Here is a 9471-nt window from a genome sequence, read left to right as displayed (position 1 = left end):
TTGTAAAACAGCCCACTCCAAACCACGTACTGAAGTGAAAAGAGGGTGGAAGATGTATTTTATTTGATGAGCCATATACAAATCTTAATGTATGTTCACAACCTCATTAAATATATGGCAGCCCCTTTGGAATAAAACAAACATGGTCACAAACTTCCCGAGCCTATTTTGGGAGATAGAACTGCTGGGCAAGTTAAGCTTCAGGCCACAGACCAACTACAAGCCCCACAAGTATGGCTGGATGGATGAATTTCGAAACCCATAGTGGGATTTCCCTGTGGGGCTGGAGGCAGCTCAGTGAACTGTTACTCAGAGAATCACCATATTTGTCGATTTCTGACACATCTGAAAAGTTGAAGTTACAATAATGACACTGTTTCTTGTTTTATACCCTAATCTCACCTGCGGTTGAAGATCAGTGCAGTAGTATAGGAATTTCCCTGGAGATCCAGTGGTTAAGAATCCACCTTGCAAAGCAGGCGACATGGGTTCAATCCCTGGTGGGGGAGCTAAGATCCCACATGCCATGAAGCAACTAAGCCTGTGCTCCACAGCCACTGAGTCCGTGTACCCAGAGAATCTGTGTGCCCCAACGAAAAATCCCTCATGACACAGCAAAGATCTCATGTGCCACAACTAAGATCCAATGCAGTCAAATCAATCAATCAAAATATACCTTTGTTGGGTTGAAAAAGTAGACTTCAGTCCTGCAGATACACACACACACACACAGAAAATGTACATATTTTTAAATAGGATATTAATTTGTGACTTATATTATTAATGCCCTAATTTTAAAGTTTCAGAGCAGATTTTCTCCAAGCATCTGAGGAAATCTGTGGTTACAGGAAGGTATTCTTGGAGATGCAAGTCGTCTCTTAATTTTTCTGTTAGGTTAGGTTTTTGTTCCTCGGATAACCTTTAAAAACTTAGAACAGCATATTCTACATCATCTGGAGTATCCCAAACTGCCATTTGATTTGTGCTTACAAACAAATTGATGCCACATGGTATTTCTAAAGGGAAAAAAAGAAATGACTTTAATATATAAACCATGCATTCACCCCCAAATGAAGGCCAAATGCTGTCATGATTTACTGTACAAAAGAAGTTTTCACAGCAGCTCCCAAAGGGCAAATTGGGGTGAAGTGAATCATCACATAACACATGGTGATGCAGACCTAGCCGTCCCTGCCACAGGGAAGGCTGTAAAGGCAGTCCTTTGTGCCAGGGTCTGGCTTCCACTCCCATAACATGTTTGGACCATACATCAAAGGAAGGGGAATCCAGTGCTGATCACCATCAGCTGGCATCTTGTAGGACATGTTGTGCAGAAGCCTTTTTAGCAGAGCACCTTTCCATGTAACAGGGAAACAGGAACCTAACCTTTAAACCTAGTGCATAATGAAGGAAGAGCAAATTGGGGCAGAAAGAGCTAAAGTGAAAGAAATAGCCTTGATAGAGGCTTTGTCGTGCAAATTAGGTCTCTCTATTTAAAAAGTTGATGTGTAACTACTATATTTTAAATGGATAACCAACAAGGACCTACTCTGTAGCACATGGAACTCTGCCCAATGTCATGTGGCAGACTGGATGGGAGGGGAGTTTGGGGGAGAACGGATACATGCGTATATATGGCTGAGTTCCTTCCCTGTTCACCTGAAACTACCATAACATTGTTAATCAGCTATACCCCAATACAAAATAAGTTTTTTTTTACTTTCAATATGTAGCAATTATAGATAGAAAGACTGAGTACTTTTGAAAGCGTGTATCCCGTACTATTCCACTTAGTAAAATCTGAGCAGCCATTGTAAGACAGACTGTAATCGTTTGGCAAAATATGGTCCCCGTCCTTAGGGTACTTATATTTTAAGGAAAAAGACAGGCTCTTAAAATAATTTTAGTATAATTGGAGTGCTTCAGGAGAAACAGAAGAGCACTTTTCCAGCCTGATACAAATGAAGGAAGGGCCAGATAATCATGAATCAGGATGGGCTTATATGGATGTGCATCAAAGTGAGAGACAGAAGTGAAGTCACAGATTTCAAGTGATGAAAGGAAGAGTATCAGACCCAGACTCTACAGTAGACACACTGTTCTTCCGAATGAGAGAGAATTTGTCCTTCTGCTAAACACCAACACACATGCTGTTTTCTGTAACATTTCATCTGCTGCATATTCTTGGTGGTTGTTCAGTCACTCAGTCATGTCTGACTCTTTGCATCTCTACTGGACTGCAGCCCATCAGGCTCCTCTGTCCACGGGATTTCCCAGGCAAGTATGCTGGAGTGGGTTGCCATTTCCTTCTCCACATATTCTTGGTACCTTGTACTTAACTCAGAGTCTGAGCTGCAGTCTTTGCAACTCCTCTTGCTCTTTTTCTTATCAAGTCACAAAGTATACCAATAGTACTTTTTTTTTTTTTTTAAGTAGTAACGAATCATTCCAGAAATATTCTAGAAATGCTAGGGTATTTCTAATATCTCAAAGGGCATTGCAAAATCTTAAATATGATTTTCATTCTTTTCAAAATTAAAAAATCAGGTATTTGTATGGGAAAATTATTAATAATCCAAGAATACCCTATTATGTCTTTCAAAGGGAAGGCAGAGTGGTGCCCTCTCAAGATAGCCCAAGGATCAGAACAATTCAGATTAGAATTGTGCTAAACCTATGAGAGCCATGTGGCTTGGTTACTCTATAGCCCAGACTAGGAAGCATGCATAGGTGCTAAGTTGCTTTGGTTATGTCCGACTTTTTGCGACCTATGGACTGTAGCCCACCAGGCTCCTCTGTCCATGAGGATTCTTCAAGCAAGAATACTAGAGTGGATTGCCATGCTCTTCTCCAGGGGATCTTCCCAACCCAGAGATTGAACCCACATCTCTTATGTCTCCTGCATTGCAGGTGGGTTCTTTACCACTAGCGCCACCTGGCACACTCCCAAGGAGCTGCATTAATGTTTTTTAATGTCTTTCAAAGAATAAACTTGTAAGCATGAAGGTTAATGGAGTGGGAAATGGTAACCCACTCCAGTGTTCTTGCCTGGAAAATTGAGGAGCCTGGCAGGCTACAATCCATGGCCCCAAAAGAGTCAGACACAACTGAGCAACTGAGCAATGAAGGTTAAGCAAAGTCTTCTTCGTCTTGCCACTTTGGGGTCAATGCCACACATCAGCTTGGAAAACCAGAACCCAGTGGGTCCAAAGAGTTCCTCACGATTTGGATGCTTACAGCTTTTCAGTGGTAAGCCTACAGATCAAGAAAGCAAGTTGCAGCAAAAAGTGAAGACTTCAAGCTTCAAAGGGAATTCTGAGTAATGGGATCTTGAGCCAGGGGTGCTCTAGAAATCTGACCAAATTCAATAGCTAAATATCTGACATCAAGTTCGAGAAATTGGAAACTGTGAATTGACTTGAATAGTGACTATGCTCCTCAGCCCCACCCACACTCATGGGATTCTACTGGAATTTAGACACAGAGAATACTGAAATAAAAATCCAGAAAAGAAAATAAACATATAACATGAAATGATCCATGCTAATTGAAGTTTTTGTCGGTGTTGGGTAAGAATTCTGACTTCCCGAAGGTTATCCAAACCAAATTCTGGACCCTTGGAGAGTGTTCTCCTGTATTTATTGCTCTGTAATTTTACCTGCCATTTCCTAGTGTCCTTTGTGCTTAGGAAATATTTTGTGTATGTCTCTTTTTTGCAGCATAGCTGCTGGTTTCAGTGAAAAATGGATAGTGAGGTATTTATTCACACACAGAGTTTTCCTTTCCTTTTTGCATTCTTTAAAAATAAAACCTTATAGCTTCATCCCCCTAGGTAGTGATAGAAGTCAGGCAGAAATTATTTAAAGGAAAAAAAATGAGATTAATATTGTAGTTTGAATGTCAAAAGCAGAGGGAACTTGGGCCGTGTAAAAGGGTCATGAATTCACAGGCAATATTATCTTGTAGTGTTTTTTCTTTATATATAACTGTAAAAAAAGATTTAAAATCTACTGTTTAATTTGAAATAAATATGTAACTAAAACTAAGTTGTTTTTTGAAAGTTAAAAATTATGCATTAGCTCTTTTCACTTTCTTTGTCTTTTATTCATTTCACCGCTTTCTTGAAATCTCATTCCATAAGCATGTTTTATTAATACTCTATTAATAAGCATTCACTTAAAACATGACTGATTAAAAAGTAGACCTGATTTTAAGTAAGTGTTCTGAAAATGTTTCATTTATTGAATTCATTGAGGTTTAAGTTCTCATTTGTATTGCTAGAGGGTAAATTACAGATACTTAGGCTTGTTTTATCATTGTAATGAAACCAGTACTCATATTTGCAATACTAATTAAAATTCGGCTCTGACCCACATAAATTCAGCTTCTCCACCAAACAGATTATTTTCAAATCTTTATACAAAGATTACAATATATGTGTGTGATAATGAAAATATCTATCTTTAGTGTAACATGATCAAGGTTAAGAGAAAGTAAAAATTAGGTTCAGACTTTTTAATACTGCAGGGTACATTTTTAGTACCCTACAGAGAGAATTAGTCACACGACTCCCATTAACTTTAATGGAACTTGTATGGGCAAACTGTATGCTGAAATTCTTAGGAAGTGAGATGTCAATAGAGTTTACTAGTTTCATTTTTCCTCTTCGGAACTTCAGTTTTGACTACCTTTACTTTCTAACGGTCTAGAGGGAAGACATGTTAATAAAAATGATTAACATAAATGTTTTCCAAGTTTTATAAGACCACATTTTCTCTGCATTAAGCCAGAAGTTAGAAATCTGCAAACAATGCTTCAATAGCATTTGAGTTTCAATTAGCAAGTAAATTTCTCTAAATAAAGAACATAGCTTTCAGACAGGAATATAATAGTATTCTTTGAACATGAATACTGTAGGATTATTTATCCACTAGCACTTATTCATTTTTCACATTCATTTCACATTTTCACATTACAATAGCAAAATCAAAATTTTTAAAGTAATTTCAGTTTAATAAATGTGAAATTAAGTATCTTTGTATTACTACATGTAAGTTCATATTTGAAATGAAATGTATTTGGAATTTTATATATTATTCTTATTAAATTATTTAACACACTTAGGTACTGATGAAAAAGAAACACATGGACAATTAAAAAGCATCCTCATGAGCAGCAAAAGGAACCTAAATGTTCTTTTCAAGCAATATCTTTACACGATTATGGATTCAATCTCCTGACAATGTGGTGAAGTTATGATCAGCTAGCAAACCCACTCAAAAGACTTTAGTATAATATTAAATTTATATTTGCCATACAAAATAAAAGAGACAAATGAAGATTTCTTAATGTCCACTTATTCAAAATGTTCATAGCACTATAAAATCTGGAAACAACTAGATATCTCTCAACTCTCTCTTTCCTCCTCAAATAGATCTATCTGTATTTAGAATTTTCTAGAAATTCACCATTTAAAGCATTAACATTAAAAAGTTTTTAAGAGAACCCTCACTGTAAGCTGTAAGAATCTTTTTTTTTTTTTTTAACTCTATTTGGGTATCCAAATGACAAAAAATGGATTTATCAGACCAAAATAACCTTGCTTAATCAGGAAAAAAAAGCAGACATTAATGAAAGCACAGATAACTAACACATAAATAATTTCATCTTGGATTCAAGTTTCAGAATAAAAAAAAAAAGATCTGTCAAATGCAATCTGTTACATAAGTGAAGTTTCCTGTAAAAATATGACTTGGTTTTCATACAAACCCTTGAACATGCATGCCATCAGTGACCATTAGTGCCACAAGAAACATTAGCCATCCAGTCTACTTCATCATTTTAAAGGTAAAGAAATTGATCCTGCAAGAGGTAAATGATCATCGTAAGGCCTCTCAACCACTTTGTTGCACGGAAAACTAGAATCCAAATATCGATTCCTCATGCATTCATTGAGCAAGTTTTTATTGAGTATCTACCATGGTCTTACACAGTTGTAGGAAATGGATTCAAGTGATGAAAAGAACATACAAGATCCTAGCCATCATGGATCCAATATTCTAAATAGGGAGATAAAACAAAGAAGGAAATAAAGAAAAAAGACAATTTCAGATTGTGGATCATATGCAAAAAGACTTGGCATGACTTTTACCAACTGAGAATGCAGCTATTCGCTAGGATTTCTCTTCTCAACTCCTTTGATCTCTCCTTATAGTTAAAACAAACAAAGGGAATTCCCTGGCAGTCCAGTAGTCAAGACTATGCACTTTCACTGCAGAGGGCGAGAGTTCAGTCCTTGGTCCAGTCCAGTTTCTGCTTGGGGAACTAGGATCTCACAGGCTGTGCTATATGGCCAAAAGAAAAAAAAGTAAAGAGCGATTTATCAGTAGCTCTGCCTTTTAACCATCCCTCATTAGTCAATTCCCTCAAAAGGCATCCACATATCCATAAAACACATCAATATTTGCCTTGCTTCATTCCATTCATATAATGTGTTCATGAAATAGCAAAGATGTTCACTTTCACTGGAGTTTTTAAGTATCTGAATTGCAGTTTTTGGTCTTTTGAGTTTGTCCCTATGTCATAGGAGAAGTTCAAAGACTGAAAACCCAAGACCAGGTGATAAAAATACTTTCAGAAAATGTGTGTAGTTAAGGATTCTCTTGCAGATCAAAATAGCTATCCCTTCATGGTTATTTCTCACTCCATGTGATTTTTCTGTGTAGAGAACAAAAGAGAATTTGAAAGATGAGGTGGGGTATGAATCTGGCTGCTTGTAATTCTAATAAATTACACTGACTGTCTTGTCTTCAATGTCAGATAGTAAAACTGTTTCCCCTAACTAGCAAAAGGGATGCTCAGTGCTTTTGCCTTTCACTTTTTCTTAATGCATAATTTATGTATGGCCCATTTATTAATAACCATGAAGTGTTGTACCTAGAAACTTGCTCACAAAAGAACAGAATATATGGAATCAAAATGAACATTTCATAAGGCAGATAGTATTTTTATACTAAAAAAAAATCTTGCCCTAGTTAATTCTTTCTGAGAAGGTTGGATAAAATCCAACAGATATTACTCAATTATTAATATAGTCATACTTAACATATTAAACAAGAATTTTAACTATTTTCTGATAAATCTCAAGGGAAATAAAATATTTTTATCATGACATTTCCTACCAGGGCTTCCTGGTGGCTCAGTGGTAAAGAATCCACCTGCCAATGCGGGAGACACAGGTTCGATCCCTGGGTCAGGAAGATCCCCTTGGAGAAGGAAATAGCAACCCACTCCAATTTCCTCCAGACTGAGAAACTCACGGACAGAGGAGCTTGGTGGGCTACAGTCCATGGGGTTGCAAAGAGTTGGACAGGACTTAGCAACTATATAACAGCAAAATTCTACCTAGAATAGAAAATATTTCAATAAAGGACCATTTCTGTGCATTCCTTCAAGGCAGACAAACTTTATTATTCACCTGGCATTTATTTTCCTTGCCTAACATGAATGACACATCATATTGTAATTATAATAAAATCTATAACAGCTAATATTATGAAGTATAATAATTAATATTTGTGAGGTGACAATATTATAAGTTAGGTAGTATTATCATTTCATGTTATCAATGAGGAGAGATTAAATATTTTGCCCAATGTCACTCAGTGGATGAGAGGAAGAACCGAGGATTTGAACTCAAGCATCTAAATCTTAAGCTTATCTTCTTAATCATTATTTTTACTACTTCCCATGACCTATTTAGAGTAGACATTCAAAAATGCATTAAAATTAAGTTGAAATCTCAATAGATTTGGCCTTTTTGATATAAGCCATTAAGAAAAGTAAAGTGTCTAAATAAATATCTAGTTCATTGAATAATGCTATGTATGCCAAATATTCTAGACCTTGTAGAAGTTTAGAACTGAAAAGGATTTTATTGATCATTCCAGTCGAAGCCTCTCCATTTTTATGTGTGAATTCAGTCCCTTATGGGTCCAGAGGGGTATAACAGGTTACTGAATGGTGTACAAGGCCAAATTTCCTAATTTACAGGCAAGAATATTTGAAATGGGCTTTCCAGGTGGCACTAGTGGGAAGGAATCTGCCTGTCAATGAAGGAAGTGCAAGAGGTTCAATCCCTGGGTCGGGAAGATCCCCTGGAGTAGGCAATAGCAACCTGTTTCAGTATTCTTGCCTGGAAAATTCCATAGACAGAAGAGTCTGGTGGGCTATCGTTCATGGGCCTGCAAAGAGTTGGACACAACTGACCACAAACACAATATATGAACTACACCCTACTGTTTTTATTTTTGTTCATGTATTTATTTGCAAATTAATTGCTCATACCTAGATTATTAGCTTTACATAGTAAAGCTATGTATGGCAGACAGACTCAAAGAGTCTGATATTGGAGTGGGCTGCCATGCCCTCTTCCATGAAATCTTCCTGACCCAAGGATTGAACCTGTGTCTCTTACATTGGCAGGCATGTTCTTTACCACTGGTACCACCTAGGAAGCCCCCAATTACCTCTACCTCTTGATGTCCATGGCCTTGTCGGACTCCTTTTCCTTGAGTATGGATGAGATGTGTGACTTGCTATTAATCAATAGAATATAACAAAGGTGAAGAAATATGCATAATTGCATGTATGTGATTATGCTTGTACGATCACAGATCCCATTTTGCAGGAGTCTCTCTTGGTCTTTCTGGCTTTGATGAAACAAGCAGTCGTGTTGGAAGGCTCATGTGGTAAGAAATTGACAGTGGCTTCTAGGAATTGAGAGAAGCTTGCAACCAATAACCTGCAAGGACATCCAACTGTCAGCCAGTAGGAAAATGAGGCCCTTGGTCCTACGACCACAGGACATGAATTATGGCAGTGACCAAAACTAAGTGAATTTGCAAATGGATCCTTCCCTGGTTGAATATTTAGATGAGAACTCCATCTTGAATAAAGCCTTGTTTTTAGAGAACACAACTAATCTGTGTTTAGACTCCTGATGCACAGAAATTTTCAGGTAACAAATACCTATTGTTTTAAGCCACTACTTTAAGGCAATTTCTTACGCAACAATAAAAATTAACATACATAGTCACCCTTTTAATGACAAGTCCATGACACTAAATTTAGAAGTTTAAGTAAGGTTTAGTTACTTTTTATGTAATAGGAGGACTCCAATATATCTGTTAAATAAAAGAATGATAAAATATCTTTAGTATAACATCAACAAGGAAGAAGTGACACATGATTATGTATTAATACGATTGCAACTTTAAAAAAAAGTTTATTGCCTGACAATTCCACTTATTCTTTTATTTGTGTGTATATAGAGATAGTGTTGCAGTCAAAAATAGCTTTGGTTGGAATCTCAAGTTTAGAAAAGAAGTTACTTCTCTAGAAATTTTCTTTTTGCATGTGATTTTAATTTTTTTTTAATTTGTGGATAATTGCTTTAAAATGTTGTGGTGG

At 36.6% G+C, this 9471-nt stretch overlaps 1 long non-coding RNA gene across 1 annotated transcript in view; it reads right to left on the bottom strand.

Moving 5' to 3' along the window:
- Window positions 1-5947: 5947 nt before the first annotated feature.
- The window catches only part of LOC147359330 (uncharacterized), a 40417-nt gene continuing 36893 nt past the window's right edge, over window positions 5948-9471 (bottom strand). Inside the window, exon 3 of the long non-coding RNA XR_015140249.1 lies at window positions 5948-6344. This is a non-coding gene — a long non-coding RNA (uncharacterized LOC147359330). The remainder of the gene's footprint in view (window positions 6345-9471) is intronic.

The sequence above is a fragment of the Bos grunniens genome, chromosome 14 (genome assembly GCF_055505025.1).
Source record: "Bos grunniens cultivar Pamir isolate PY7600 chromosome 14, Bosgru_T2T1.0, whole genome shotgun sequence".
NCBI classification, from domain to species: domain Eukaryota; kingdom Metazoa; phylum Chordata; class Mammalia; order Artiodactyla; family Bovidae; genus Bos; species Bos grunniens.
The sequence above is the reverse complement of the archived record's forward strand: the minus strand, read 5'-3'. Positions and strand labels throughout refer to the sequence as shown.